This window comes from Diadema antillarum, unplaced genomic scaffold (assembly GCF_040938485.1).
Source record: "Diadema antillarum isolate AM-2024a unplaced genomic scaffold, OU_Dant_1.0 scf00000226, whole genome shotgun sequence".
NCBI lineage: Eukaryota > Metazoa > Echinodermata > Echinoidea > Diadematoida > Diadematidae > Diadema > Diadema antillarum.
Window position 1 is genome coordinate 2,147,149 of NW_027271115.1, and position 9,401 is coordinate 2,156,549.

At 39.9% G+C, this 9,401-nt stretch overlaps 1 pseudogene; it reads right to left on the reverse strand.

Moving 5' to 3' along the window:
• LOC139724668 (integrator complex subunit 15-like) overlaps window positions 1-8,927 on the reverse strand; it is a 65,812-nt pseudogene extending 56,885 nt beyond the window's left edge.
• Between the last annotated feature and the right edge of the window lie 474 nt (window positions 8,928-9,401).

Below are 9,401 nucleotides of genomic sequence, written 5' to 3' on the forward strand. Positions count from 1 at the left end.
TAGATAAGAAACTACAAAGAACACTAGAAAAACAAAACCACTGCCCATATGTTGTAAATGTTTGCCGTATCGTGAAATTGAATTCCTTACCTTCTTCACAACGATGCTGATGGGAATTTGGATGTGTTGCACGTGCATTAATTTGAATGCCCTTTTTACACATTTATTTGAGAAACTTTTGAAATTGCATGCTCATTAAATTGAATTAAATGAACTAATTACTTTTTTTAATGTTGACCTCGGTGATCATTCAAATTCACTCAAACTTGAATGATCGCCTTGTTAAATCGAAGCAAAACTGATGAAATTGGGTGGGAAAACCTATACAATTCCTACAAATGTACTTAGACCTGTGCATCACTTGAACACTATAGCATTCTCTGCATATGAAATGAGCTGGACAGTACTACAAGTTTAAACTAAGTACCTTTGGTCACTGGCAGTGTCCCTGTTGCCATGGATACTTGCAGGAGTTGGGCAATCCTCTCCACTGCAGTCTGCACTGCCTCCTCGCCAAGCTTATTGTCCTGAATGGTGTGTACGGTTAGCATTACACCACTCTCAATGTCCGACAGGGTCAGGACCCCGACTTTCGACTTCGCCTTGGACGTCGTCGGACCGCCTCCAGACTTCGTATCATCTGATGCAAAGAGGCACCTGCAGAATGCCAAGATGGAGCTTGGAGAAAAGCAGGGCGTAGTCGTGGAGGGACACGCCCTTGGCAAGAGTCTTTTGGATGGCGGGGCGGTTGGCGTCCAGGATGAGAGGGGAGAGGACGCTCTGCCAGATGAGGCCCGGGAGGGGCCCAGTGCCGGAGGGTTCGTGGGACGTCTTGTGGGAGGGGTGGATGTGGAAGGCTGGGATGCGAGGGGGCGGGCTCTTATTGCAATGGGTGTGGCTGAGGCACATGCTGGGCTGCTCCCCGATCCAGTTAACCGATCACCTCCACTGGCTTGGTGGGATCAGCTTGATGGGTTGAGATGTACCTTACGAGAGATGTGATTAGGGAAGCCGTATCAGTGAAAAAATGACTCTTGTTTCAACGATTGAAGGCTTAAACCAGGTGAAAACAATATTCTATTTCTGTAAGTCTTCAAGCTGCAATCACTGTCTGAAGACACACTGGGGACACAAAGTCGCATATCTACGTAGCAATAGTGCAAACTTACATGTTTGAAAGACCCGAGGAAAATGACATTCTCACAAAAATTCAGTACGTCTCAGCCTAAATTACCCAACCTGCACTGAGTAAGTTCTGTGGATAAACATCTTACCTTAACCCTTTGGTAGTTGCACAAGTATGATCATCTCATCACATAATACATTTTGTTTCGTTTTGCTTTTAAATTTATGGATCAAGATCTGGTGTCCTGGATCACTACCAAAATTTAATCATCTTTTCCTTGTGTCATTATTAACTATTCCTGTAATTTTAATCCAATTCCGTTCACAACTATGAGTTATTTTGCAAACAGACAAACCAACACCTGAAAAACATAACCTCCTTGGTCGAGGAAATAAAAGTCGGGAACACAACTTGAAGTATTCTAAACTTTTCATCTCAAAATACTCCAAAACAACTCCTTATCCTGGCAAACTGTATTGTTAGTCATACAAGCTTATTGGTAGACCATTTTCATATACTGCAAATTCAAATGGAGAAAATGATTTTTGAGTCCTTCTGATAAACTTTGTTTCACTATTAACCCGTTTCTTACGGGAACCTGGTATACCAGGTTCCCGTGGGAGCAATTGATGAAGATGAAGACAAAAGCTACCTGCTTTCGTGGCCTAATTCATGTTTCTTTGTGTTATAAAGTCCCGAAAAATGGGTTTGATAAAAAGGTTAGAGTTTATTCTATCAGCGCTTGTTCTCTTTCTGTTGGAAGAATTTGTACATCACAGTATTTTTTACCCTTTGTTCTGATTTAGTTTGCCCTTGCTCTGCTACAAAACTCGTATGAACATGTACATTAACAATCAAAGCTGATCACAGTGGATATCTGTGTTCACTGACCCCAGTCATCGCATTCTGGTGCCTGATTTGTGTAGAACAAAAGAGTCTGTGAGCCCATCAGCGCACGCTCTATTCATACATCCCACCCGATCGATATTTCTTTTGTTCAAGGGCACATGTAGTTGACCATGGGGAGGGGATGCATGCACCGCTTGACTGCTTTCGCACAGGTGGATTACCAACATGTCAGTTCTTTGTCGACGGGCAAAAAGAATCTCGTTTGGGGACATTGAAGGTATTTAGAGAATTGGGGAAGGAACAGGTTATTTATTTCTTACTCTGGTAAGTGTTGAAGTGAGACATGAGAGCAGTGAGAAGGTGGTAGGTGAACTGGGGAGACATCTTGGCGACAGACTGGATGGCAGCCTGCGTGCCTGGCACCAGCTCGCAGAAGTCCGTCATCACAGAGTCGGCCAGGCTGATGCTGTGGCCAGAGCAGTCCTAAGGGAGCAGTTCACAAGAGGGCCATCATAGGGTTACATAATGTGTGAAAAAAAAAAAATGATATATTTCAATCTTTTTCACATCTATATTGAGACAGTTACTTCCACGAAGTATTTTCCAATCTTTCACTATTCTAGAGCATGCCCTATTGACCTGTTCATATTTTTAATATTCATAAGCTCCTACATTTTTCATATACACTTTGTTGTATACATATATTTTTTAACATATGTGACTGAACTCTTTTTTTTTCCAGCAAAGGCTGAAGGAGGAGGGGGTGGAATCTGTACCCCCCCCCCCCCCCCGTTTCTTTGTTTGTTTGTTTATTTCACAGTCACTTCCAAACCGAAAAAAAAATGCTCCTTGGTCTTTCTTGACTTCTGAGACTTGTGTCTTAATCATCTTTTGATCCTACATGTAATACATTTTGAAAATGGTTACTTTACAGTTGTGAACACAGTGAAAATGAAATATCCAACACATGAATTAGCAGAGAGCAAATAGCTGTCTGATTTTAAAAAGATAGAGCGAAAAAAAAGTTATGGCGGATCCAAAGGGGGGCGTACTGGGCGCACGCCCCCTCTTATATTTTTTGTTCAAACAAAAGAAATAAAAAGAAAAAGATGGGGGGGGGGTGTCCTTTGTAAAGGCACCTCCCCTTTACGGAATTCTTGGATCTGCCCGTGAAAAGTGTAACACACGCGGATATTCAATGTGTGATTCCACACAGTGTTCCAGTTACTTTGAATAAACAGAGTAAAATTGAACTAGAAACAGAATTAAAGGTGTCCAGTCAACATTGTCAGATTCAACATGAAAATTAAGGAATTTCAAAGTTTCATGTCTCTGCACAAAAGAGTTTATTCTATGAAATCACATACTGTACCAAGCACGTTAGATGAGGCAATGTGATGGCCTCATAAAGTTACTGTAAAAGTGGAAATTTTTGTAGTGTTGAAATTTTTGTGTATTTCGTATGACCAGAAACTGGCATGAAAAATGAAAGCACACAAATATTTCTCCTTGCTGTACATTTCAGTAGTTCATGTCTTGATTCTGTGGAATAAAAAAACGTGCAAAACTCATCTTATCCAGTTGAGCACCAAAAAAAAAAATACTTACGTGAAAATATTCACTTTTACAGTACTTATAAAGTCCTCACATTGCTCTACACACATATCTCCACTAAATTTTCCTTCTTAAGGGAAGTGGAAAAGCAAACATTTAATTTGTCCCATGAAACTGTTTCTTGTGTTGCAATATCAAACAGATAAAGACTTAGGAGATGCTGTTATTGCTAAATTGTTGTCCAAAAACATGATTTGCACACTTTTTTTGTGTGTGAACAAATAAATGCAAGAACTGAGAGATAATGGAAACGTCACATTATCTTCTGTGCATATGCTGTCAATGTCAATGACAAACATCATTGTTCTGTTGAACATGTGTGAAAATGGAAATTCTGTTAGTCTCTTTTAAAGACAGATTTTGATGCAACTTCCATCATTCTGCTTATCTGATTCAATCCATCTTCACATTAAAAATTTAATTTGAAAATTGTATAGAATGGCACCTATACTACACTAATATTGTCTGCACGATGCGAGCACTGGTAATTCCTGATAATACCTGATTGTAAAGCCACACGGCTGCACAATCCAACACATCGTGGCATCCGACGCTGATCGCCAGGGAAACGAGTCGCATCATCGCCTTGCGCCGCTGCTCGTCCGCATCCTTCAGTGGGTGCCCGCTGTTGCCGAAGAGGGCGTCGAAGACGTTGTGGGTGGTGGCGAGCTTGCCGTTCTCGTGGAAGAAATGGCACAACTCCTCCAACAGCTGCAACTCCTGCACTGCAGTCATTTGCTGCATAATCGGCACAACCAGACATCACAGTTTACTTTAACCAAAGGATATCTTTTTTTTCACAAGAATGATACAGTATGCCTGACATTTGTCAACACACTTGTTTACACTGAAATAAATGAAAAATGTGTTTGTTTAAAAGAAACCCAAACCCAAAGAGAAATGTGGATTGAGTGAAAGCAGCAACATTAGTAGAACACATCAGTGAAAGTTTGAGCAAAATTGGACAATCATTGCAAAAGTTATGAATTTTTTAAAGTTTTGGTGTTGAAACCACTGGATGAGGAGACTACTAGAGGTTATGACATATATGTGTAGACAACAATATAAAGAAAATATAAAGGGAATTCCACAAAAATTCCTTTTTCATGAAAATTACGCATTCCATCAACTTGATACTGACATATGTTAAGGGTAGAAATTATATCTCATGCTTCTGAAAGCAGTTAGTCAAGTGCTCTTTCATTATGCTAGAAAACTGAATTTTTGTGGAATTCCCTTTATATTTTCTTTATATTGTTGTCCACACATACACTTGTATGTTGTTGTTTTGTGTTTAGTGGCGTTTTCCGTTTTCATTAGAATATTTACGCCAAACACCGCTCTATAAATTTCTTATCCTTTCTTTATTTTTTTCCACACAAAGGGTAACATATTGTAATGAGAGTCCTTGGTCAGCTGTCGGTACGTATATTTGCCTGCTTAATGTGTCATAACCTCTAGTAGTCTCCTAATCCAGTGGTTTCAACACCAAAACTTTAAAAATTCATAACTTTTGCATTGATTGTCCAATTTTCCTCAAACTTTAACCGATGTGTTCTACTAATGTTGCTGCTTTCACTCAATCCACATTTCTCTTTGGGTTTGGGCTTCCTTTAAAGAGTATTTGACACATATGTCCACAGTTAAATGGGATGGCTAGTAACTGATCAGTTGGAAACAGTGGGAATGCTGGGGAATGATTGTTCTAGTTCTTGTGGGATTCATTTAAGAGTACATTATATATATCTATTGTTGTGTGAAAATTATTTGCTTCAGAACAGTCTCATATTCAAGTTATGTGCAGTTTAATGCCCCGTCACTGTACAGGCATGCTAACCTGGAAACATTAAACTGCACATTACTTGAATATGAGACAATTCTGAAGCAAACAATTTTCACACAACAATAGATATACTGGGTATAATGTACTCTTAACCCGTTCCGTACTGAATTCTGAAATGCCCATAGACTTAATACGCAGGCCACCAGGTTCCCGTACGCAACGGGTTAAATGAATCCCACAAGGATTGGATCCCCCAGCATTCCCACTGATTCCCACTGATCAGTTACTAGCCATCCCCTTTAAAGCCTGATAGTATACATTATTGTTGGTAATTTGCGGGTAAACTTTTAGAAGCATGTGTATTTTCTTTCCTATTCCTGACTGCTTTAAAGAATTACTAAATCCTACAAAATCCTTTTACCGGTATGTACACGACTTTGAACAATGTTACTCTATCTATGATACATGTATATAGCAATGAATGATACAAAGAAGATCACATCAGAAAAAAAAAAAAACCCACAAAACAATGGCAACTACCAATAATCAAATTGGTACAGTTAGTATATTAGCCTGTCTTTTACCATCAGATTCTTCTCTGCCGATCTGTAAAAGATGAACTCCTGAATGAGCATCTTTGACGTACTCCTGGTTTGGGAACTTTCCCGGGGGGAAATTCTCACATATGTTCAAAGTACTGGTCCAGCCAGATGAGGAGCGTGCGGGTGGCTCCTGGGAAGCCCATCTGTCCAAGCATTGACCGCAGCTGTGGGATCCTTTGACCGATGTCCGAGTACCAGAGGCAAACATCCCCTAGAAACAGCAGAAATACAGAGTTCATATTAGTCACTGATCAGAGACAAAAAGTTGTCACAAATCTCTGACATGCAATGCACTCATATGCTTATATCATCTGAAAAAAAGTAGAAATTACACGGTGCGTAACATATGTCCCCGCCGGAAGTAGCATTTAGTGGCAAAAATGTACAATATAGGTAAAAAAACCAAGGTCAAAGGTCAAAATTCTGTGTAGAAGTTTTGAAGCCCTCACCTAGTGCCATCACAAAAAGCAAACGGAATCGGAAATCGGGTTAGAAATGGCGAAGGAGTAGCATTTTGAAGCAAAATGTACAATATAGATCAAAGGTCAAGGTCAAAGGTCACAACTGAAATTTTGTGTAGAAGTTTCAAAGCTCCCATGTAGTGCTATCATATAAAGCAAACAGAATCAAAATTGGCTCATAAATGACAGAGAAGTAGCAAATTGAACATTTTGATAACGCATGGACGCAGACAGACAGACGGACGGACGGACGGACACACGGACACACCACACATACGGAGCCCATTTCATAGTCCCCTGCTCGAACTCGTTCAGCGGGGACAAAAACTTATCAAATGTAATACATCATTTCCATTTACATGAAACCAACAGTTTCACTAAGCAGTAACACATTAACACAAGTCTGAGTGATGGAAAACACCCACACACACACACATACACACATAAATATGATGACATAAATGGTATCCCGGGGTACCAAATGAAACAATCAGCCATTTTGTTGAATTATTTATTTTTCTAAAAAGGTTGTATCCCTGGGTTGCCAAAAAGTGAAAATTATTTTGGTGCTTAAGCTAGCGGCGCTAGCCACTACACTGCCAGTGCACTGAAGCACACGCTATTGCTAGCACAGCGTGCCATGCATGCATCGTATAACATGCAGTGGCATGGGAGTGACTATGTACACGCACACACAGTGCATGCATTTCTCTGCGGCTGTCCTCGAGTGGACGTGAGGTGGCTCTACACAACGCGGTAACCCGTGGTACTACGGTACCCCGGGGTAACGCATGATGCATCATACATAGATAATTGTAAATTACCATCTACTAAGTACTATTCTATAGACCTATGCAGTTGGCGAATTACGAAGAAGGGGTTTAAATCTTAACAGAAAACCAGTCAGTGATGGTGAATGAACAAGTCCCTGCCCCCCCCCCCCCCAACAACAACAAAGTCAGTAATTTTGCATCATAGCAAAAACATGATGTACTAGACTACTTTAACCATACAATCATCTGTGAGACTAGACAGGGCAACCAAGGGGTTTAGGGGCTATGTACTTTTTTCTACCTGACTTTTACACTTTTGACATATACAATGTAGTTACAGAAATATTTTGACACATTCCAGCTTTTTAATGATGCCATAGTAAACCACAATCCGACGATCAATATTGATAATGACATTATTGCTATAAATACAGTGTATTCTCAGATATCTCCAGAAATCGCATACATGTAGTTACAATGTGTACTGATTCGCTAATCACTCGCTATTCCTAATACGAATGCGCATGTATGCCTTCTATACGCACATCATCTGCCACAGTTTGCCAGCCACTCCAACAGAAAACTGGCATCTATCTATCCTGGGCCCCATTGCGAGAAACTTGAAAAATCAAATGCAAGTTCCCCAAATCTTATTCTAAACAGAAGTTCATTCCAGAGAGGATGTTTGGGTGAATTTGGTTCCAGGAATATGCAAATATCAAGTGCAACTTTGATGAATCAATTGCAATTTTACATTTGATTCTGGTGATAGGCCTACAGTACTTGTGTTTGACGTGAAGTCCATCACAAGTCAAGTTTCTAGCAAAGCATGGCCTCTGACTGACAGGCCGTGTCCGGCCAATACGCCCAATAGTAATACTTCTGTAACTAAAGCCAGCACATTCTGATGGTGACAATTCATCACATTTGCTGGCTACTTTCAATGTCACCAGAATGTGCATCTCCGCCAGGCAGACAGGTTTATACACGTGATGAGAGCAATTCTCGAATTGGTATTCATTATTTCTCTGTGCATTCGGCAATGATCATTGCAACAATTTCCTTATTTATGGCCAAATTGGCATGGAAATGACATCGTAGAGAAGCTGAAACACATGAAAATACATTACCCTGGCCCTGTAACCCAAAATATCAATAAGAGTCGTCTTAGGCTCAAAACTGTGTGGCCCCTAAACCCCTGGATTGCCAAGACAGATGATCATGACAGGAGTTGCACTTTTCTCAAGAGCATGATTTTTGTTCACGTTCACGTGAAAAAATTTACCAACAAGTGATGCAAAAATGGTAGAGCTGCTTATGAAACTCATAACAAGATCTAGTTAGTGTGTAAGATGCATCAGTGCTTGAGAAGCAACACTTTTCTACTCGGAATTTTAGATGATCTGTAGAAACTTCTCACTTAACAACTTATAGAAGCTACACGGTTTTCGTAGACCTGTATTTAACAGACCATTTACCCATACATTATTTGATACATGTGGGACTACGGCATAGCCCTAACAGTGTGAGATCTTTCTCCCCATTGATAATGCACCGCGCAACTACATTACAGCATTTTTAAGACTATTAGATACAAGGCAATGTAAGCTAAATTATTAAATTAACACGCTGGAAGTAAATCAATCTTGGTATCACTATCAGAAAGTGAAGTTTACCTGCACTCAAGATCCCACTCTGCTCCTCAATGTAAGCTGCCATGTTTCAGATCAAACGAGGTGATGAAATACAGATGGCGCTGTTGTTGAAGGCTCTGATTCTAATATTCTTCTCATGCTCGGGGTATAGCTCATCGTCCAGTTGGTCGGGTAGTTTAAATTTATCAGGTATTTCGTGTTCTAGAAGAGTATTGAAGTAAATTAAGTTGGTTTCCACCTTGGTTTTTTTATTTCAATTTGCCCAATTGCGCATAATCATTTAATTGGCATGATATGTACATTATGTAATAAATTCACTAATCGTAATCCAGAATGGGGTTTTCTATGACGAGGAATCAATCATAACGACAGTACTTTCCATTTTGAGATGGTTGCTCCCTTGGCAAGCTTTGGCAATTTTCTTTATTAGTTTAATTAGCTTATCAGCTAATTAGCATAGGCCCTATGTAGTAGTTCCTAGTTTCAGTCAAGGAACCCTGAAAACACGGACAATACAACTAAATAAGTTGACTTATTT